The sequence below is a fragment of the Microtus oregoni genome, unplaced genomic scaffold (assembly GCF_018167655.1).
Source record: "Microtus oregoni isolate MIOR12 unplaced genomic scaffold, Mior012 000010F_ref0000083, whole genome shotgun sequence".
Taxonomy (NCBI): Eukaryota; Metazoa; Chordata; class Mammalia; order Rodentia; family Cricetidae; genus Microtus; species Microtus oregoni.
In genome coordinates this window covers 11,826,755-11,849,009 of record NW_024543069.1, presented here as the reverse complement: position 1 = coordinate 11,849,009, position 22,255 = coordinate 11,826,755, and the positions used below count along the sequence as shown (strand labels likewise).

At 43.2% G+C, this 22,255-nt stretch overlaps 1 protein-coding gene across 2 annotated transcripts in view; it reads left to right on the top strand.

Annotated features, from left to right (window-relative positions):
- Positions 1 to 21,876, top strand: part of Nmd3 (NMD3 ribosome export adaptor) — an 81,962-nt gene extending 60,086 nt beyond the window's left edge. The window contains exon 17 of one of the 2 annotated variants that reach the window (XM_041659119.1): positions 21,778 to 21,876. The gene's annotated coding sequence lies outside the window, so the exon portion shown is untranslated. Of the gene's footprint in view, positions 1 to 11,390; positions 11,514 to 21,777 lie in introns of those variants that run through there. The other variant, XM_041659118.1, reaches the window with a different exon arrangement.
- The last annotated feature ends 379 nt before the right edge of the window (positions 21,877 to 22,255 follow it).

Below are 22,255 nucleotides of genomic sequence, written 5' to 3'. Positions count from 1 at the left end.
CAACCCTTAGGTAGGCAGAGTAAACAGAATGGAATGCTGGGAGAAAGAAGCTGAGTCGGGGAGTCGCCATGGTTCTCCCACTCCAGACAGAAGCAGGTTAAGATCATTCCTGGTAAGCCAGCTCGTGGGCTACACAGATTAATAGAAATGGGTTAGATCAATATGTAAAAGCTAGCCAATAAGAAACTGAAACTAATGGGTCAGGCAGTGTTTAAAAGAATACAGTTTCCGTGTAATTATTTCGGGTAAAGCTAGCTGGGTGGCGGGACACAGCCCGCCGATCCGTACTTCAACAACTAAATACTTCTCATATTCTAGGCAGTGGATTGGCACAAGGAGCTGACTGAGCGAGTAAAAAAACTGTGAAATTTCCAAAGATCAAATGTAATACAATTTATACTTTGTGAGATTTTTATCTTCTTTTTAAAAGTATGTGTGCCTGTGTGTGGATTTGTGTACAGAAGTGGTACTGTGCCAATGGAGGCCAGGAGGTGTCAGTTCCCTTGGAGTTAGGATTGCATGTGGTTGTGAGTGGTCTGACCTGCTATCTGGAAACCGAACCCCACTCCCTTGCAAGAGCAGTATGTGTGTTTAACACCCCAAAGTCACCTCTCCAGCCGCTAAATAAGAACTACAATAAAAACGGTCAAGTCACCTGCTCATAAAGGACAGAAAATCATCAAGTACAGTTGTTTCCTATTGTGTCGAGTCCTGGAAATAAGTATTGCTGTGCAGAGAACCTTTAGTGAGAAGTGAGCAAGAATCAGTCAGACAGAGAGACGTTAGAGTGGAGGGGCAAAAGCTATGTGACTTTCAGCTGGTGCTTCCACTTGCTAGCTGGGTATGATTCACCCAATTCTCTGATCAATATCTAATCAATATTTGCAAATGTCTTAGACCAGCACACAGTCAGCTCTCCAGTAGCAATTATTAAGTACCGTGGGTGTCCATGATAGGATTTTGAACAGGAAAATAGTATTTGGTGGAGAGACTGGAATGAGGCCAGGGCTGGTGGTTAGTCTGGCAGCCAGATGCTCCCTGAGCCAAGCCAGGTGCTGCCTTGATAGCAGCTGTACAACCCACAGAAACACCTGTGACAAACGGACACCTTTGGAGACTACACAGGCCTGAATGGCCTCCTTGGAATTATTCCCTGCCATTAGGAAACTGCTATCTTTAGAAGTGTGGGTGAATCAGTCATAGGTGTATCAGGCCAGCAGGAGAAAGCCTTTTTCCCATGTCCCTCAAAGGACACAACCTTACGTTCTCACCATGTTGCCAAACCATGAGGTGGGTCTGTTGAACTCTGCTGGAGTTTCCTGCATTGGGTTATCTCTGTAGAGCTGGTCTTCACTGGCTTGGTGCTAGTGGGCAGTGGGCGCTGGTTAGGGGGAGCAGTGGAGGGGTGAAGGTGTGTGGGAGGAACACAGATGAGAACACCACTTGGGGGAGTCAAGAGAGTTTACGAAAGGAATATTCCCGAGGGAGGAAAAATTAGTGGCACTATAGAACCTACAAACTAACTCTGGAGACCGTGCGTCTGAAAGGGCAATGGGAGGAAGGGCTTCCTGAGCCCGGACTGGCCCAGGACCCAGGCTATGAGTTTATACCAGGATCATCCGAGCAATGGCTTGCTGGTGAGGAGGGAGCTATGAGAATGCGTACCAGCATCGCTGTTACCCCACTCCTCTCCTCCTTCCTGCCATCTCACTGACTCGGGTAAGAGCAATCTCAAATCCAGGAGACCTAGGAGCCACTGATACAGGTCATTAATGCCCCATTCCCAAGGCAGAGATGTAGAGGAGGCTTGGAGCTAAGGGACAAAACAGTTTATGTTATGAAGAGTCACATGGCAGTGAACAGTTGCAATCCCAGGACTTCAGAGATCAAGGCTGCATAGCAAGGTCTTTTTTCAAAAAATAAAACAAAACCAAAATAGAAACAGAAACAGTAGGTTTCTGCACCAGCTAATATCATGACTGTCTTTTGTTTGAAAACCTGTTGTGTGAGAATGTGATGTTTCCATGGTTCCATAGCTCCTAAGAAGCCCTGGAATGAGAGTCTAGTCTCAAGTTTCCAGAAGCCAAAATGTCATATTCAACACTTGAGCAATCTACTGATTTTCCTTCCTTCCTTCCTTCCTTCCTTCCTCCCTCCCTCCCTCCCTCCCTCCATCCCTCCCTCCCCTCTTTCTTTTTGTAGCCCTGGGGATTGAACCCGGGACCTTCCAAGCCCTAGAAGACTGCTCTACAACTGAGTCACACACACAGCCCCACCTCCACGATCTTTTTATTTACACAAGCTCCTTCATATTTTACTATATTAGGTGATTTTATTTGCATAAAGAGTCATGTTATGGAGTGTAAGTCCCAGTCAGTCCTTTCTTCCTTTGTCTCCCAACACTTCCTCAGGGCTGGGCTGTGGAATCATCTGGCAGCCTAACTTGAGTGGAGGACTCGGCACTCTGCAGTGGCATGAGCCTTCCAGCCTGTGCTCCTCTCTGCATCTGCTAACTTAGGTGGCGCACGCCTTTAATCCCAGCACTTGGGAGGCAGAGGCAGGCGGATCTCTGTGAGTTTGAGGCCAGCCTGGTCTACAAGAACTAGTTCCAGGACAGGCTCCAAAGCCACAGAAAAACCCTGTCTCGAAAAACCAAAAAAAAAAAAAAAAAAAAAATGTAGAGATGCCCACAGCTCCATCTCCTTACAGAGGAGTAAAACCAAGGCTCTCAGAAGTCACATGATTCATGGGGTCTGTTTCTGCTGGGCATTCATTGACAGTAGGGTCATTTAGTTTATGATTTTTCTTTAACTTCCTTTTCCTTATACTTTTTCTTTCACTCTGAACCACTACTTTTGTAAAAGTTTGCATCATTTTATGATACACTGGTTTGAGCACCTGCAAACATGTATACTACTTCCCTGTTCCTTCAATGGAATACAACCCTAAAGCCAAAGTAAGTTATGGGCCGTAAAGTATCAGAATAAAAGCTTAAACTGCTGGTCCTAATGAAATACAGTTAAGTGTTAGTGAAATAAATTATGGAACGTTTCATTTAGTGATAAGAAAACATTGTATTTTTAAGTTGGAGCACATCAGACCCTCTTTAAAAGAGTATTATTTTTCTTTAATAGTATGCTCTTTTGTATATGCTTTTTTGCATAAGGTCAACTAATGTAATATGACATCATATGACTAAATCATACTGAAAAACCCCCAAGCCCCCAAAACAATAAAAACCCCACCTTGTTTCCATATACCTTTATAATTATAGTAATATTCTAGTAATGAATTTTTACAGGATGGTGAGTACATAGGTTGATACATGCCATACGTCCACATTTTTCCTGATGGTACTATTATATCATTATGTCTGAATTACCATATAGTATAATGACTCATGTCTCTCAGTCATTTCCTGTTCCCAGCCACTGCTGAACTTTTGTTTGAATAGTACAAGATGAATTAATTTGCCCTCCAGGTGACTTTGCTGCCTACTTGCTGTCTGAAGCCTGCCCCAATCTTTTCTTCTTCCCCTGTTTGAGTTAGAGTTTATTATCACATACTGGCAATATCGCACTTCCATTTCTAAATTTCTCGGTTCATACAACAAATTAAGACACCGCAGATTTAGTCCATGAAAATGCTTTTCAATCCTATCGCTGCAAATCGTTATATTTAGTATCACGGTTGGCTAAAATAAAACACTTAAACCCAGTAGCACACCCAGAGAGCTGTCTGTCATTTGGATAGTAAATAGCTCAAGCAGATTTAGTTAGGCTCGTTAACATGTGGACACTAAATCCCATTCCTTCAAACATTTCAGTGAATTACTAGCAACACTGCAAAAATGCAGACCCCAGAATTAACAACTGTTGGGACTGGAGAGATGGCTCAGAGGTTAAGAGCCCTGACTGTTCTTCTGGAGGACCCGGGTTCAAAATCCAGCACCCACATGGTAGTTCTCAACTGTCTGTAACTCCATGACCTGACACCCTCACATAGACACACATGCAGACAAAACACAAATGCACATAAAATTAATATATATATATAAATAAATTTAAAAAGAATTAGTGGTTATTTGTCAATTTTAGGTGATTATACAGATTAAGAACATGTCTTCTATTTCTTTAAAAATATTAGACATGCTTAAATTATTTATTAAAATAAATAGTTAAAATTTATTTATTAAAATACTTAAAATAATTTCTCAGTGCTTTCAGGGTCTTCACGACATCAGCCCCCTCATCCACATCCACACCCAGCAGACATCCACACCCACCAGACAACCACACCCACCAGACATCCACACCCACCAGACAAAACTCCGGGTTCTAGCCTTTCCAAACACAAAGATCTGAGAGCACTGTTCCTGCTCAGGATTGGGAGCAGGGAGGAGTGGCCGCTGCTGCCAAGCCTCAGATACTGTGCTTTGTACATGTTTTTAATCTCAAGCCCAAGTCAGGGAAAGAGTTTTCCTCTGTCAGACAGGATTACACTAAATTATTCCTGTGGCTATCCAGGCCCTGTCAGATTGATGCCAACCTTCCAAACCAGTCTTTCCCTTGTGTGTATGAGGCCCCTTTCCTGTTGGGAGGTGTGATCCCCAGAAAATGTGAGGTGCTCACACCCATGATTGAATAATCCTTCTCAGTCAGTAGACTACAGAGTTCCTTCCGTTAGACTGAGCTTCTGTGCAAGTCGCTTGCTCAGTCTTAGACCACTGTCCAAACCTGGGAGTGAACACAGGCTCACTACAGACTGTCGCTTCTCAGTCTAGTCCTGGTACCCCTCAAGGGCATCTCGGCCCTCCCTATTCCTTGTACCCGCAGATGGATCTCACTCATAAGGCCACAAACAATGGAGCTACCTGGCCACTCTTGACCTTTTCAGTGTTGCTGGGACCTTTCCAAAGGAAAGCCATCAGTACCCTTGCTTCTCTCCAAAGTGATAATGGTCCAGCTTTTGTCTCTCAAATAACTCAAACCTCAAATGTCACCTCTAAATTCTACTCTGCCTATTGTGAGTCTCCAGAAAAGAACAACAACAACAAAAAAGTTTATTCTACTGTAAAACAGAGAGCTATCCTTAGAGTTTTGGCAAGGCTGGTCCAAACTTGAGCCTCTAAGAAGCCCTCCCTAGATAGCTTTGTATCATGCTCTTTGGAAGGAATGTGCGATAGACCGGCTCTCCTCCATCCTGTATCCCCAGTGAAGCCTCATCTTTGAGAAATTATCTTCCCTCTTTAGAGCTTTCTAGAAACCCAGACAGAGAGTGTGCCAGTCAGCAAATTCCACTAATGTTCCCATACCTAGCATAGATCTCTGCGCTTCTCCATTGGGTAGCCATCCTGAAACAGGTCAGAGAGTCTATAAATGGGATGTTTTGTCAGAACTCACCAAGACACAGTATCTTCTCCCTCAGGTTCTCATTGCTTTTGATGTTGAGTGACAGGAAACTTTCCCTCTCACCCTCTCTTGCCCTGAAACACTGTTCCTTTCCTAAACGAGAAGCTCCAGGCCACAGCTGTAGCTCAGTGGTAGAGCATAGGCTCCTCAGGCCCTGGGCCCTGTTTCTAGGCCACTGATATTCATCTTAGAAAACTTCTACTTGACTTGATAGTAAACTATTTCTTGTGTGTGTTATCTTGTGAGGTAAATAGATGCAGAGTAGGGCCTGGGGTGTAGCAGGAACCACATAAATCTTAGTGATGCATCGCCTGATGGAGGAAGGAGGATTCAAGTTGAGGATGATGTGGTAGTTTGACTGGGTGGGTGGAAACAAGCTGAGGGTAGACCCAGGAGGTGTTTTCCGTGGCTGTGAAGAGAATCTGGAGCCCAGAGAAGTGAAGTGAAGTGACTGTGTCCCAGGACACACAGCAAGCCAGGAGAGGTTGGTCACTCCACTCTCTGTTCTTTTGTTTCTTTGAGATAGGGTTTCTCTATAGTTTTGGAGCTTGTCCTCTGTAGACTAGGCTGGCCTCGAACTCAGATATCTGCCTGTTTCTACCTCCCAAGTGCTGGAATTAACGGTGTAGGGCACCACCACCCAACCTCCTTTTTTTTTCTTTTCACTCTCTGGTTCTTATCTTTTCCATCAGACATGTTACTTGCCTGTCTATTAAAATGCGTTTGTCACAAATTGCGTTGATACATCCCAACCTGGTTAAAATGGATACTATAGTATACTGTACTAATATGTGTTCATACGTATCATGTCAAAGATATCTCGTTACAAGGATATAAAAGCAGAAAGGAAGCAAGATGAAGTCATTCATCCCCAAGGTGCCTATGACACAGCTTCCTAAACTGTGTGTCAGGACCTCATTGGGAGTCATGTAACTGGATATGAAGGTCATGAAAAATTTGGCAAGAGTAACGTACAACAGCCAAAATGTATTTCAGAATCAAATTCATAATGAGCCTAAGGTGTTGTTGGTATGCAGCCCGAGGTGCATCTTTGACCCTACTGAGGCCTTCATTCTGAGTCAGCAGTGGGGAGAGGTTGCAGTGTGCATGCTGGCTCCCTCAAAGCTCTACCGAGAGCCCTGCCTGAATACCCGGGCTCACACTTGAGACGACCACATCGTGAACTGCAGAGCTTTTTACTTTCTCCACACACAGAGTTTCTACTCTTACTGACACATAACAGTTTAATAATGAAGACAAAGATTTTTAATGACTTCCTATGGTCAGTCTTTAGTGTGTGAGTATCAAATTGATATATTTTTGGATTCTATTGTGGTAGAATGCTTAATTTCAAAAAATTGCTTTTTGAGACACCAGTGAGTTTCATTGAAAATACTGTTAAATGAATTTTAGCTTGAGATTAGGATAGAATTTTTCAGTGATTTCTGAAGTGGCCCCAAACATACTTCTGTCATTTTGTGCTACATTGTTATGCAGAGTGGCACTGTTGGCATTAAAAGTTGCAGAATCAAGATACCCATCAACCCTGAAAAGTGTTGAAGATGCTGAATGCCCTGTGGCACTGAATGCTGAACCAGCATTTAATTCTTTGTATAAAATAAATAATTTTATGATTTATGGTTAGTAGATACTTGGTTTACAGCCCTATTATATATTTGAGGTAGAGCAGAGATTAATTGGCCGCAGGTGGAAAAGGTTCAGGAACCCAAGCCCTTGCTGTGTGATGCACGGCATCCCTCATTCTCGCAGCCCTAATGGCTCCATATATCTACTTAACTGAATTCCTGTGTCATGATCATGTGCTCACACTGCGAGTGAGAAGCCCCACGGAGCCCAGCAGGCGCAGGCTGAGTGTGTGCTGCTGCCTCAGGCCTGAAGCATGAGCTGTGATGTTTCAATATTATCAAATGACCTGCGAGGCAATGGTCGAAGACAGCATTATGCAGAACATAAATAACCCAATACGAGTGTGATGAGTGTGATGCCCACAATGCGGGCTGCAGTGTCTGGGGAGGGTTAAGAGCACCCGACCAATAGCAGCTGGCACCAGGCTTTTCATTTGGCAGCTCACGGTTCTGGGGAAGCTTCATTCCCAGTGCAGGGAAACTCCAATTAAAATTTTAAGTAAACATTATATATATATGGCTTATAAAATAGTCGTTTTCCTATGGCTTTCAAACAGCCTTAGTGTTAGTTTTTCCTTCCCCCATCTCTTCACTTTCAAAAGAAAAAAATGCATTATTTTAAAACACAAAGCATAGAATCTCAAATGAATCTCCAATTAGTAGGCTTTCTGGCAAAATATTAGTGTCAAAAAAGTAAAGATCAAGTTGTTGGTACATATTGGGGTGTGGTGAAATATTTCTAGGTTGTTCATATTGAGTGCATATTTATCTCTGATATATATGCCATTTCTGCTCTCCCCCAGTTTTTGATGAGTATGTGACAGGGACCTCAGAAGGCAAAGAGCAGATAAACTCTTGGGCCTGATTCCGCAGCCTGTTACCTACTAAAAACACGATACCTGTCTTTCCCTCCACCCTACTCTTTCAGAAATGAGTGGTGTCTTCCCTTTCTCTCACAATATATGTATTTTCCTTATTTTCTACTCTTATAACAGGAACTAGATCAACTATAGAGACCAGATCAGCTGTAAAAACCAGGTTTACTAGCATTCCTTGAGAACCACAGTGGCACCGCGAATGATAAACTGCCCGCTGATCTGCATCTTACGCAAGGCCATGGCTTCTTACAAAGTGCCATATTTATGACCAGTGGGAAATTACCATTCCCTGTTCTACCCAGCAATCCCCATACAACTTCCTCTTCCATACACATTTACAACTGTATGATGTGTGTGTGTCTTAGTAGGGGTGGACTATTGCTGTGAGGAAACACCATGACCGTGACTCTTGGAAAGGAAACATTTAATTGGGGTGACTTGCTTACACCTTCAGGGGTTCAGTCCATTATCGTGATGGTGAGCGGGGCAGTATGCAAGCAGATGTGGTGGTGGACCTGAGAGGGCTACATCTTGCAGATGACAGGAAGTCGACTAACTGTCACACTGAGGGAAGCTTGAGAAAAAGAGACCTCTCCACATACACATGCACAGTGACACACTTCCTCCAACAAGGTCACACCTCCTAATAGTGCCACTCCTTTTGGGGACCATTTTCTTTCAAACTACTACAGTGTGGTACCCCAGCAATCTCAGTGTAGCTTCATTTTCCATACACACTTATAACTATATCTATCTATCTGTCTGTCTGTCTGTCTGTCTATTTAGATCTATAAATCTGTCTATATGTAGATAAATAGATAAAGATAGAAATAGGTAGGTAGGTAGGTAGATAGAGATGGACAGGTATGTGTAGGTGCCCATAAAGTCAAGAAGGGGGTGTCTGAGACCCAGTGAACTGGCCTGGATGCTGGGAACCAAACTTGGGTGTAGAAGGAGGCTGCTCTCTAGTTTCCCAACTGCTCCAAATCCGAATAAGCACACAGAAACTGTATTAATTGCAACACTGCTTGGCCAATAGCTTAGACATATTCCTGGCTAACTTATATCTTAAATTAACCCATCTCTATTAATCTGTATAGCCATGAGGCTGTGGCCTTCTGGGTAAGATTCTGGCATGTCCTTCTCCTTCAGCTACATGGCATATCTCTGATTCAGCCTACTCTCTCTCTAGATCTCTGTTCAAATTTCCCACCTGACTTTACTCTGCTAAGCCATTGGCCAAAACAGCTTCTTTATTAACCAATGATAATAAAACATATTCACAGCATATAGAGGGAAATCTCACATCATCTCCCATTTTCTGTCTAAATAAAAAGGAAGGTTTTAACTTTAACATAGTAAAATTACATATACAAAAGAGTTATCAAGCAAGAATTATAGTTGCAATATTTAGTCAAATATTTGGCAAATTAAGGAAAATATTCTATCATCTATCCTATCTTTATGAACCTAAAGTTTTATATCTAATTTATTTTTATCATAACTATGGAAAACTATCAGTCTTCAACTCTTCAAAGACTCCAGAAGGATATATTATTACCTAAGTAATCAGGAAGTGCATTGTAAGCAACTTCCAAAACTTTAGAATTGACACAGATACCTTGCTGCCTGGACAGTCACCTAAAGTTCTTCTGTAACATTGGGTCATCTATCTTCAGACTATAGGCCCATAGTATCTGGCAGACTTTTTCATGAAGCAGGAAATTTGAAAGGCTGTTTCACCTATCTTGGCAGTTTGTCAGTCACTTTCTTCTGTATCTTGCAGAATATCTGGCAGTTTCTTCTGTGAAGCAGGAATTCTGAAGAACCATTCCATCTTTTGCAATGTTTAGCAGTCACTTTTCTGTGGGTTCTGCATGTCCAGTTTATACAGCATACCATAAGGCAGTCCATGCAAGAACAATTTCTTGCCCAAATGGCTAGCCTTGTCACATTGAAGGCAAATTCCATAACGAGTTTCTTTAATGCTTATCAACCTCTCTGAAGTAATTGGTGCTGCCAGAAGCAGATGTGTCTCACTGTCATGGAAAGAATAAGTTCTACAAACATTTTAAATGCCATATTCTGTAAGTCTTTGAAGGGTTTGAAGAATCCCTATCCATCTGAAATATAATTCTGAATATCTAGAAAACCTAACATGACTACAAGTTTGATTATTATAAATGACTATTAATCTGTATTTCTTAATTACACATTACATTTTTAAATGAGCCGTCTAAATATATTACCTTAAACAAGAACAGAAATACATATAACAAACTTGACCCTAAATTTGTATCAATAGACCAAGATCCATACCAATGCAAAGTATTCATTTCTTTTTATTTTTTATGGCTTATTTAACTTTACTTTTTTATGTGCATTGGTGTGAAGGTGTCAGATCCCCTGCAACTGGATCTTCATACAGTTGTGAGCTGCCATGTGGGTGCTGGGAATTGAACCCGGGTCCTCTGGAAGAGCATTCAGTGCTCTTAACCACCGAGCCATCCTTCCAGCCCCCAAAGTATTCATTTCTATATCATATCTCTCCCCCACCTTTTTTCCAAAGAAAGTATTTTTAGGGTTCACAGAGACTTTTCAGGGGGTCTTGTCCATCGAGCCACATTTGCCTGGAAGGAATCCACAGGTTCTCATCCTCTGTGGAAACAAAAGCAGAACCTCTTTTCCAAAGTAACATATCCTTAAAAGTAACAAATCCCAAATTTTGAAGTCAAGATACCTTTAAAATATGTATATTGGTTTAACTTAGCAGCCCCCAGAATCAAATGTCTCTTTGCAGTAAAAAAAAAAAAATACAAAGAAAACACATTAATACACATAATACAGACTCTGTGTATTTTCCATCTTTATGTGCCTTATTTTTTCTTTATTCCTTTAACCTATGGCTGTCTAATACTCTTTTGTATTTCTTTTACTGTCTCTTTAAAGACTTTGTATATTTTTTAAAACTATTCACTTCTTTTTATAACTGTCTATATTTTTTTCCTCTCTCTCCAAAGCCTACATGCATTTATCCAACTCTATAATTAAATTAACCCAAGCCTATTAATCTGTATAATCACACAGAAACTATACTAATTACAACACTGCTTGGCCAATAGCTTAGGCATATTCCTGGCTAACTCTTGTATCTTAAATTAACCCATACCTATTAATCTGTATCACCACAGGGCTGTGGCCTACTGGGTAAGGTTTTGGCATGTCCTTCTCCTTCAGCAGCTACATGGCATCTCTCTGGTTCCGCCTATTCTCTCTCTAGATCTCTGTTCAGATTTCCTGCCTGCCTGGCTTTACTCTGTTAAGTCATTGGCCAGAACAGCTTCTTTATTACCAATGGTAATAAAACATCACTTGGGTCCTCTGCAAGAGTGCTATGTACTCTTAACCACTGAGCCATCATCTCATCAGCTCCTCTCTTTCTCTTTTTGTTCCAGGTCTGCCTAATAGCTATCAGTGCAGTGATCCTGCTGCTACCCGCCCCCCTGGAAAAGTTCCTCCCCATTAAATTCTCCCATCTGCTCAGACTCCTTGGTTTAGATTCATTTCTCTTGTAATTATCAGAACTTCTGAGTGTTCAGCATCACCTTAAACATTTTTTTTAAAAAAAAATATTCATGGTTTGGGAGATTTAATTTTCATCCCCCAAGTAAAGAGAAGAGTTTGAGGTGGGGTCTCTTATATCAGTGAGAAAAGGGTATACCAGGAGCCACCAGTACAGACAAAAAGCATGTTTAAAACTGTTAGTGCAGTACTGCTCCCAAGAATATGTGATACATTGGGACAGTGAGATGACTTAGTGGACAGAGGCACTGATTGCACAAGTCTGACAGCCTGAATGTGATCCCTAAAACCCACATAAAGATGGAAAGAGAGGAAGGACTCCAAAAGTTCTCCTCTGACATCCACACACTCTGGATACTCACATGCCCCCAAACCATTATACATATTCAATTTAAAAAGTGTCATACTTGGGTTCAATCAGTAGTGAGAGCAGAGAATGCAACCCAGAAACCCCAGAGACCCCCTGAGTTGCTGCTGCAGGCCCTAGTCACCAGTGCCACAACCATGAGCAGTGAGGTCCAGATCCAGCCTTTGAAGCTCCCCATCCCTCCCCCGCCCCTTTCTGTTGCTGTCCTCAGCTCCTGTGTCACCAAGCCTGGCTCCCACTCCAAGGCAGCAGCAAGGCCGCTGGCTACCCGGGCAGCCTCACAGATGCAGTAACCCAGCACCACCCCACTGCAGAGACAAGAAGGTCATAGCAAAGAAAAAGTGGGGAACATTAAAATGGTTCAATGTAAGGGATGCCACAGAGTCAGCTTCATCAACAGCAATGGTAAGGAAGACATATTTGTACATCAGGAAGTATCTTTGTGGTATAGTGGTTAGAGAGACCAAGATGGGGTTTGATGTCAAAGGAGAAGAGGGTGCAGAGGCAGCAGACGTTACAGGCTCTGGTGGAATTCCAGTAAAAGACAGTAAATAATGCAGCAGACCGCAGCCATCGTGAGCACTACCCAAGCAGTAGGGGTCCTCCAAGCAATTGCCAGTAAATTACCAGAGTAGTGAGAGTAGAGGAAAGAATGAGGTATCAGAGAGTGTGTCTGAAGGCAGGCCTAGCTACAGAACTGGCCCACGGCAGGTGAAGGGACCCTTACTATGGAGTCCCTAAAGGCATTAACCGTAGTATTTAACCCACCTATGCAAGTGATGAAGGGTGCTGACAACCAGGGTGCAAGAGAGTAAGGCCGGCCAGAGAGACAATATATATGGGGGTGACAGTCAATGGCTCAGCAGGGGATCCTCCTCCTAGGGAGAACTGCAATGAAGAGAACAAGGAAAGTCAAAAAAAAAAAAAAAAGAGCGAGAGAGAGACTCCCATGTCAGCATCCTCCTCAACACATCTGTATTGCCCCAACTTCAGTTACCAGTGCAGATGCTCAGAGAACCCGAAACCATAAGATGGCAAAGAGACAGATGCAGCTGATCCGCCAGTTGAGAATCTATCTACTACCAAGGCTGAGCAGGGCAGAACTGTGGAAATGCCGACTTATCCATCTCTACCACCATCTGAGCTGGTCATCCAACAAGAAGAAATACAGAATTTCAGTCATAAGAAATGAACAAAGATTGAAGCAGAAGACCTTGCCTTTTGCCTGCTGACCAGATACAATAGAAAGAACTAGCTGCGTTGTCTATACAGCATGGGGAATTTTATGATTTTGTTATTTTTACCTAAAGATGCCTCTTTCGATAATGACAAGTTAAAAAAAAAACTTTAAATGTTTTAAAATTGTGCCATAGCTGGTCAAATTGAGATTCAAGAACTTCATTTTTAATTTGAAATAAACATTTACAACTTGATATTTTCAAAAATGCCAACAAACCACAAGCACCTATTAATCAAGTCTTAAATCTTAAAAAAAAAAAAGGTGTCATATGCTATGTGGTGGTTTGAATAAGAACGACCTCCATAGACTCTAGGTTGAGTACATTTGAGCAGTTGGCCCCCAGTTGGTAGGGCGTTTGGGAAGGATGGTTGGAGGTGCAGCCTTGTTGGAGGTGTCACTGGGGATGGGCTTTGAGGTTTCAGAAGCACAAGTCATTTTCACTTAGCTCCTTCTGCCTTGGGGTGGTTTCTCGGGATAATGGGAGCTCTCAGCCCCATGCCTGCTTGCTGCCATGCTCCCTGCCATGATGGCTATGGTCTCGCCCTCTGAAAATGTAAGCCTCAAATAAACACCTTTCTTTAGAAATTGCCTTGGTCATGATACCTTACCGTAGCAATAGACAAGGAACTAATATGTTATAAAAATATACAGTAGTCTGGTTGTGGGGTTATATTTCAGAGCTAAAGGGGGGGGGGGCAGGACTGACCCAGTTACAGAGGTGCTGTGGTAACCAAGGTTACACAGTGTGAGATCCTGTCTTATATCCACCACCTTCAAAAACCTCTAAAAAACAAACAAACAAAGAGTAGACCCTTATAAGAAAACGGAACAGGTCAAAATGGGGCCATACTTTGTAGTGAACAGAGCGCAATAAAATAGCAGCGACTGGCTAGTCACTAATTGTGTTTCGTGAGTTTTGATTTTTTTCTTCCTGATCTCTTAGGTTCCTTGCAGATTCTCTAACCACTCCACTGTCCTGGTGAGGAGTTGCTTACTTCCTGCTCCTGCCTCAAATCCTTCTGAACCAAAGCATCCTGAGAGAGAGCTTACTTCCTGTTTTAGTTAGGGTTCCTGTTGCTCTGATGAAACACCGTGGCCAAAGCAACTTAGGGAGGAAAGAGTTGATTTCGCTTTCACTTCATCGTCTTAATCATCGGAGGGTGTGGGTACAGGAGTTCAAGCAGGGGCAGGAGCCTGGAGGCAGGAGGTGATGCAGTGCCCATGGAGGGCTGCTGCTCATGGCTTGCTCCTCGTGGCTTGGCTAGCCTGCTTATATAGCATCCAGGACCACCAACTCAGGGGTAGTATCACTCACAAGGGGTTGGGTGGGCCCTCTCACATCCATCACGAATTAAGAAAGTGCCCCAAAGGCTTGCCTATAGTTCAGTCTTATGGAGACGCTTTTCTCAGCCGAGGCTCTCTCCTCAGATGGCTCTAGCTTGCCTCAAATTGACATAAAACTAGCCAACACACTTTCTTTAGCTTGAGAGCATTGAGCATGTTCACAGGTGAGTTTGAAAGGTCATCTGATATGAGACATGTCCTCTTCAAAACCAGCTCTAACAAAGGTCCTGTCTCTGCCAGCTCAGCTGTGGCATTCTGTGAGCAGAGCTCTTCCACAGCAGCTTAGAGTTCAGAAAGTAAGCATTTCCACTCAGTGCAGTGGGGGGAGGCTACATGCTAACCCAGTCAGCTAGACCTGTGCTACTGTGTGTGGCCTCTGAAGACACCAACAAGAAGAATTTTTAGTCTTTTCTACTCTTCTGTGACATCAAAATCACCTCTAGTAAATACTTAACAAAGGGTTTCATTCCCCTACGGCATTTACCGTTCTTACTACCTTTTAGAGATGCGAGTTTCTCCATGGTCAGTTCAGCCATAGCCAACACATAGTAGTCATAAACAGCTTCTTATTATGAAACCCTAACGTGAATAAAGAAGAATTTGACTTCTTTGCAAAGCACTGTGGTGGCACCCGATCCTCGAATGCTCTTGTAGTGTTTTCTTTGGAATCCATGCACGGGCTTTTCCGGGTGCTCCCGCGTCCGTTGTCTCCGCAGCCCTACTTAGGAAACAGGACATTGTTAATGCTTTAATCTTTAGTTCTCTCTTCTCCATCTCTTGGCACTTGCTGTTTGAGGCTCTAGGACTTGAACCACAGAGTCTATTGATACAGAAACCCCAGGTGAATGCTTGTGAGCCTTGCTCTTAATAGCCAAGTGCATCTTTTTAAAACTTTGACAACAATGCAAACACATGCACACACACACACACACACACACACATCTTGTGCCTATCTACCCCCATCCTGCCCATATAATCTATCAGCACACCCCTTTCTCACCTTTATATTTCTCTCTCTCTCTCTCTCTCTCTCTCTCTCTCTCTCTCTCTCTCTCCCTGCCTCCCACACCGAATCCAGCTGGTGCTGGCTGATCTTATTGTCCTGATTATGAGCAGGTAGCCACAGCTACAGTGCGCTCACTACTACAATGGCCGTGGTGGTCTGAAGACAACATTTCACCATACTCTTCCCCACCCTCCAGCTCTCACAGGAAGGGGTTGATTAAAAAAAAAAAAAAAGGCCTCTTCAGGTGTACCACTTAGGAATTCCATATTCTCAGCACTTAGGCCAGTTATAAGCCTCTGCCTTAAGTTACTCGCTGCAGAAAAAGACGCAGTCTGGGAGCAACAAGATTCCCTGTCTTTTCAGAGACCCCTCTTTAACTCCTAGTCTGTCAGGGTCCTGCTCGTTGATTGGGGGAGCTAAGGCCCCAGGGAAAGAGAGCAAACGACCCTGGAGGGTGATGCAGGAGCAGACTAAGCAATGACAAAAACAGCAGAGGTTAGAAGGACTGGGAGCGTGCAGGATACAGGAGTCACGGGGGGGGGGGGGGGGTCTCACTCCAGATACCACTCCCAGCTGCCGTCTGTTTTCTTGCACCTGACTACTATATTAGGACTGGAATTTTGTGTGTTTATCTGTTGCCATCTGTGACCATTCTTCATCCCTAGAACAATAGGGTCATGAGATGCTCTAGCATTTCAGGGAAAGGCCAGTGTCCTGCCAACAACTAGGGAAACTGACTGCAGAAAACTAAAAGTTAAGAATCACTGTAATTTAAAATAATATAGATTCTTTAAACTGGAAGAGTATCTGAAATGAGATACCCCACAAACAGACCCCTTTTTGCACCTGAGGGTGTTGAGTTGTTGAGCCTCTTGAAGATAGTGAGGTGGGGGGAAACTTACTAGAAGCCCCTCGAGAGTGGAGGCATCAGCTGTCTGCTTATTCAGATTTATTGAAATTTTTTGGGAACGTGAATTATTTTAACAAAAGGAATTGAAGTATTAATACGAACAAGGAAGTAAGACATTCAGTTATGGCTTTTGTTCGGGAGAAATCCATGTGGTCAGGGGTGTTCCTGGGGAGATGAGATCAGAGAGCTGAAGTCTGTTTAGGTTAATAAGTTTGTGGGAAGTTACTGTTTTGGGCCAAGCTCCCTCTGAAGATACCTGCAGACCAACCAAACCAGTATGGAATCGCTTCTGCCAGGTGCCATTAATCAAAAGGAACTTTAAAACAGGCCACTTTAGGGGTGAGAGTGAAAGACCAAACCCAAAATTCCCAGCGACCAATTGGAATGGGTCCAGCTCTCCTGACCTGGCCGAGCAGAGAAGTCGTTTCTGTGTTGCCCTTTAAGGAAAATTACCTTCAGACAGTCTCTCTGCTTTCTGTTCTTAGTTCTGCTTTTCTTTTCTTCAGTCCTTTTCTGCCCATAAAGCTGACTCCCTCTTTTCAATTCAGGGTTACAGAGTGAGGTGGTGCACAATTCTGGATTCCCTAATAAATACCAGTTAGAACTCTCAGCTGAATCTGTTGGGATGCTTGTCTTTTGAAACTCACTAGACCTTCCCATTTTGGACACAGATGAAAAAGAAAGGGTGCCTTTCTCTTTTCTGCACTCTTCTTTCTTGTGTTTCCCCACCTTCTTCTCTTGCCTGCCCCTCTCCCCACCTTGCCCATTCCTCTCCTGCCCCAGGCCTCTTACTCAGAGTTTAAACAATTCGAGCATGGATGCATGGGATGTGTGAGCACTATGGGACAGGTAGCTCTTTCCAACGGCTGAATCCTTAACCACCAGGATCACGGGCTCTGGGAAATCTACCTGCCTCAGCTGCGGTTGGGAGTTCCAGACTGAGTGCGCGCCTGCGCGTGCGCACGCGTGGTGGGTGGGTGGGGGGCATATGTCTGGTCCTATGTTTTTTAGTCTACGCTGATGCTCCTTCAGATTCCTGGGTCAAAGTGTCACCTCAGTCAGCACTTTTCACTAGCAAGACACAGAAAGTAATGTTGAAACAAGCAATTTGAATATTGAATTCCCATCAAAGGGATTAGAAGGGGGACTGTTGTCAACGGGAGACGTCTGGATTGCATACAAAGGCTCGCAAGAAAGCTCTGGAAATAAGTTCTGTCATTGCAATAAGGTGAGAGGCTGCTTCCTGTTTTCTTGTTATTTCTGGGCAATGATGAGATTTAGAGAGTGGGCGGCCCTGCTTGCCTGTGAGCTGACCCACAGCTGAGGCTTCCGCTATCTGCCCAATAAAGCGGGAAGGAGTCGAAGGGAGGCCCAGCCCTGAAATTCGATCTCCCGGCCTGTTAAACTCTCCATAGAGTGCGAACATAATTAAAAATATTCCTCTTACGTTCCCTTGCTCGAGTGCACATGCGCCCACTTGTGCAGCGGCTAGGGACAATTTGTTGGGGTTGGTTGTCTTCTTTGCTGCGGTCTGCAGGGATGAACCGCAAGTCGTCAGATCTGAACTGTCTCATGGGCTCTAAGGTCAGAACGCCTTAAGTGCTGGAGCAATCATGCTATTGATATGTTAGTCAGTTTGATAATGCAAAGTGTCTAGACAATGATTCCATTTCATGCTGGAAAATCGGCATTTCCTCTTCCAACCAGACAAAGCTTTAAAAACTAAAAAAGTAGGGAAGAAAAGTCTGATTCCTCCCCTCCTTCAATCTTTAGAAAAGATCTTATCCTCTTTTCATAGCCAGGTTTAGAAAGTAATGTCCCAGAATGAAGAAGAACTTTCCTTTGGGTTGACTAGAAATTTTACATTTCGTTTGTGTCTTAGGATATTTTATAATTAAAGACAAAAATCTCAAAATTTTATTTACAATTTGAGTTTGCAATAATAAGATTCTTGCTTTGCATCCTCGGTTTTCTTCAGACCCTCAATCCTCCTGCTTCCTTCTCTTTAAATTTTTTTTTTTTTTTTGGTTTTTCGAGACAGGGTTTCTCTGTGGATTTGGAGCCTGTCCTGGAACTAGCTCTGTAGACCAGGCTGGTCTCGAACTCACAGAGATCTGCCTGCCTCTGCCTCCCGAGTGCTGGGATTAAAGGCGTGCACCACCACCGCCCGGCTCCTCTTTAAATTTTTTAAAAATTATTTTATATGTATGGATCTTTTTCCTGCATGAATGTTTGTCATATATAACTACTGAGCTGTCTCCACAGTCCCTGCTGGGATTACAGGCCTGTGACACAGTGCCTTGCTGATCTATCTGTGTGTCTATAATTACACACACACACACACACACACACACACACACACACGGATTAGTCAGGGTTTTATTGCCATGAGGAGACACCATGACCACGACAACACTTATAAGGAAAACATTTAGTTGGGGTGGCTGGCTTACAGTTTCAGAGGTCCAGTCCATTGTCGTCATGATGAGGAGCATGGCGGTGGGCAGGCAGATGTGGTGCTGGAGCTGAGAGTCCTACACCTTGCAGGCAACAGGAAGTCAACTGATGGTAACACTGAGGGATGCTTGAGCAAAAGAGACCTCAAAGCCTGCCCCTACAGTGACACACTTTCTCCCACAAGGCCACACCTCCTAATAGTGCCATTCCTCTGGGGACCCTTTTCTGTCAAACCACCACAGGGGGTAATATTTAATGGAGTCATGGCATCAGCAAACTGCCTCAACTTCCTAGCTTTATCTGTACACCATCATACCAGACCATCCGCTGTTCTGACTCAACCACCGCCTCCACCCAGCTCCTCTGTGCAAAGGCTGTGTACTGTGCCTGCTCTGACCCACCAGCCCCCACTTCTCTGTCTGCTGCCATCTGCTAAGTCTCACTGTCCTCCCAGATGGGTGCCTGGCTCTGCGTCTCAGTCACAAGAGCTGCGCTGGCTACCTTCACCCTGTGCTCTGCCCATCTCCAGCTTTCTGTTGCTTCCTCCTCAGAACCCTGCTGGTTTTTCACCAGCTCCGATCAAAATTTGTGATATTGGTTCAATACTTGTTCAGTATTTTGGTTGTTTCTTAGTTGCTCTCTTGCCAAACATCTAATTTATTTGTGCATAAATTCAGATGGTTTTTATATTTTATGAGAGAAAAATATTCTTGGAAAGAAGCAGTGTGCACAGAGGCTAATGGGCCGGCTACAGCATTCGCAACTGTGAAGAGGTTGGAGTGTTGCCATTTCAGAGCCCAGTTGCTGTATCTTGAGTGATATTCAGCCTACCAAATAGCCATTTTTTGGCCATCTCTAAGTCAGACCTAACATCCGCATAAACAGATTAAAACCCCCATAATGTATTAGGTTCAAACCATATTCTCCACCAATTTAAGGACTAAGAATCTGATCAGGTAATGTCTGAGGCTCATCTGCCTGACTGAACCCACTCTTCTGATGTCCTCACCAGTGTGTTTTCAAATTGCTTTGATTTATGACTTTCTTTGTTCTAATATTACAAAACCACTTCCTCTTTGGAAGACAAGGAAGTGGGGTGACCTAAATCTGTGCTTTTTCAGGCCATAGTCACTCAAACTTGGCTGCAGGATCAGCTATCTTTTATTCCCTTTTTGCTGGGAGCTGTGGCATTTTGTGTGTGTGTGTGTTCACAATTTTCAATTTTTGTCTCATTGGTTTAGTTTTTCCTTATCTAATTCAACAGCTGGCATACAGTAGGCTAAGATTTTTTTAAATTTTCAAAGATAACAGGATTTTCTTACGAACTCTGGAATGCATGTCACCTCATCTGTTGTGATTTTTTTTTTATCAGTTATTTATTTTGCCCCTCAACTCCTTTTATCTATGCACCAATGCCTGGTTAACTTTTAATGAATCTGTCATGTGAATGGAGGTTACTCTTAGGTCCATAATTGGAAGCTGTTCATGCAGAGGGGCCCGATACACGAGCTGAGCTTTCTTGTACAGACTTTGGGGAGCTGAATCACGCTCTCGGTAGTGGGCACCTGCTGATCCCTGTACCAACCACCTGGCATTCACAAACAAGCTGACTCTGTTCTCTGGGAGCGCACGAGTTACAGGACCCTAATTAGTTAGTGGCAGAAAAGGAGCAAGTAAAAAAAAATGTTAGTGATTTTTTTTTACATGTAATGTAGACTAATCAACAATGTTATATTAAAAGTGGTTTCTTGGCATTTTTCATATTGTAGGTTTGTTGTTGTTGTTGTTATATAAGTAGGTAGAACAGGTTTGGGTATTAATTTATAGCCTTGGTCAATATTGAGGAAAGAACAGCTTATGGGTCTTGGTCCCATGAAAGACAAACACTAGCCCTTTGGAATCTTAAACCTCTGGAATCTTGTTTTAAATTCTAAGCATACCATTGAAATCTCTGAATAGCGGAAGCAAAGGGAAAGCATGCAGTGTTTCCAGTCCGGGCTGATGGCAAAGTAAAAACAAACAAACAAACAAACAAAAAACCAAGGACATCTTGAAATTTGCAGGCAAATGGATGGATCTAGAAAACATCATATTGAGTGGTGTAACCCAGACACAGAAAGACAAATATAATATATACTATATATAATATATACTCATTCATAAGTGGTTTTTAAACATAAACCAAAGAAAACCAGCCTACAAATCACAATCCCAGAGAACCTAGACATCAAAGAGGACTCTAAGAGAGATGTAAGTGGATCTAATCTAAATGGGAAGTAGAAAAAGATAAGATCTCCTGAATAAATTGGGAGCCAGGGGACCAAGGGAGAGAGTTGAAGGGGAGGGGAGAGATAGGGAGGGAAGAGAGAAAAATGTAGAGCTCAATAATGTAGAGACCAAACTGTGCATTTATTTATCAAAGTAAACTTTACTTTGGAAAAATCAACAAGCGAGGGGCTGGAGAGATGGCTCAGAGGTTAAGGCCATTGCCTGCTCTTCCAAAGGTCCTGAGTTCAATTCCCAGCAACCACATGGTGGCTCACAACCATCTGTAATGGGGCCTGGTGCCCTCTTCTGGTCTGCTAGCATACACACAAACAGAATATTGTATTCATAATAAATAAATAAATAAAAAATCAACAAGCGTATATTCATATCTGGTCTCTCTTAAAAAAAAAAAAAAGCTCTGCCAAGCATAGAGCAGCAGCAGGCAGGCAGATGTGGCTTTCTTCCCCGCCATATTCTGTAGCTTTAAAACAAACAAATAAACAAAAAATCTGTATGAGTATGCTTTTTGTACCCTGTATTGACTACCTGTGATTGTTCAGAGACAGTGGTTGCTTTGAAGTGATATCCCAGGCTGGCATTCTGTAATAATCCTTTAAATCCTTTATTAACTTCTCCTCTCTCTATTGGCGTTTAACTCTTATTTTTAGAAGATAGCATTGAAGGTCAAAGCGGTATCTTTGTGACTGAACTCTACAAGTACTCAGCAGGAAGCCACCTACAGAAGGGTGCTGAATCACTGCAACTGGGAATGCATTCAAGTTCATCCTTCAACCGTTAACTAAAAGTAAAAGCGATCTCTCTCTAAGCTGGCAAGAGAGCTGGGCGAACAGGTCCCCCAAGTACAATAGCAAAGACAGTGGCTAGGACTCCAGACATGGCTGTCTGTCCATGCTCTTGCCTTTGTCACAAGATGGTCGTTTGCTTTCTAACTTGTCAGCGATGCCCATAGCTCACGTCATTATCCCATGGCCTTCCTTGTGGTCCTCACCTTGCTGTGCTGCTGGTACCCAACTGCCTTCAAACAAGACATTTGAGTTTTCTAAGCTCCAGGCTCCTTTCCTGCAACTGGGAGACCTGGATACCGACTTCAGCGTGCAGCTGAAGTCATGCAACCTGTAAAAGGCA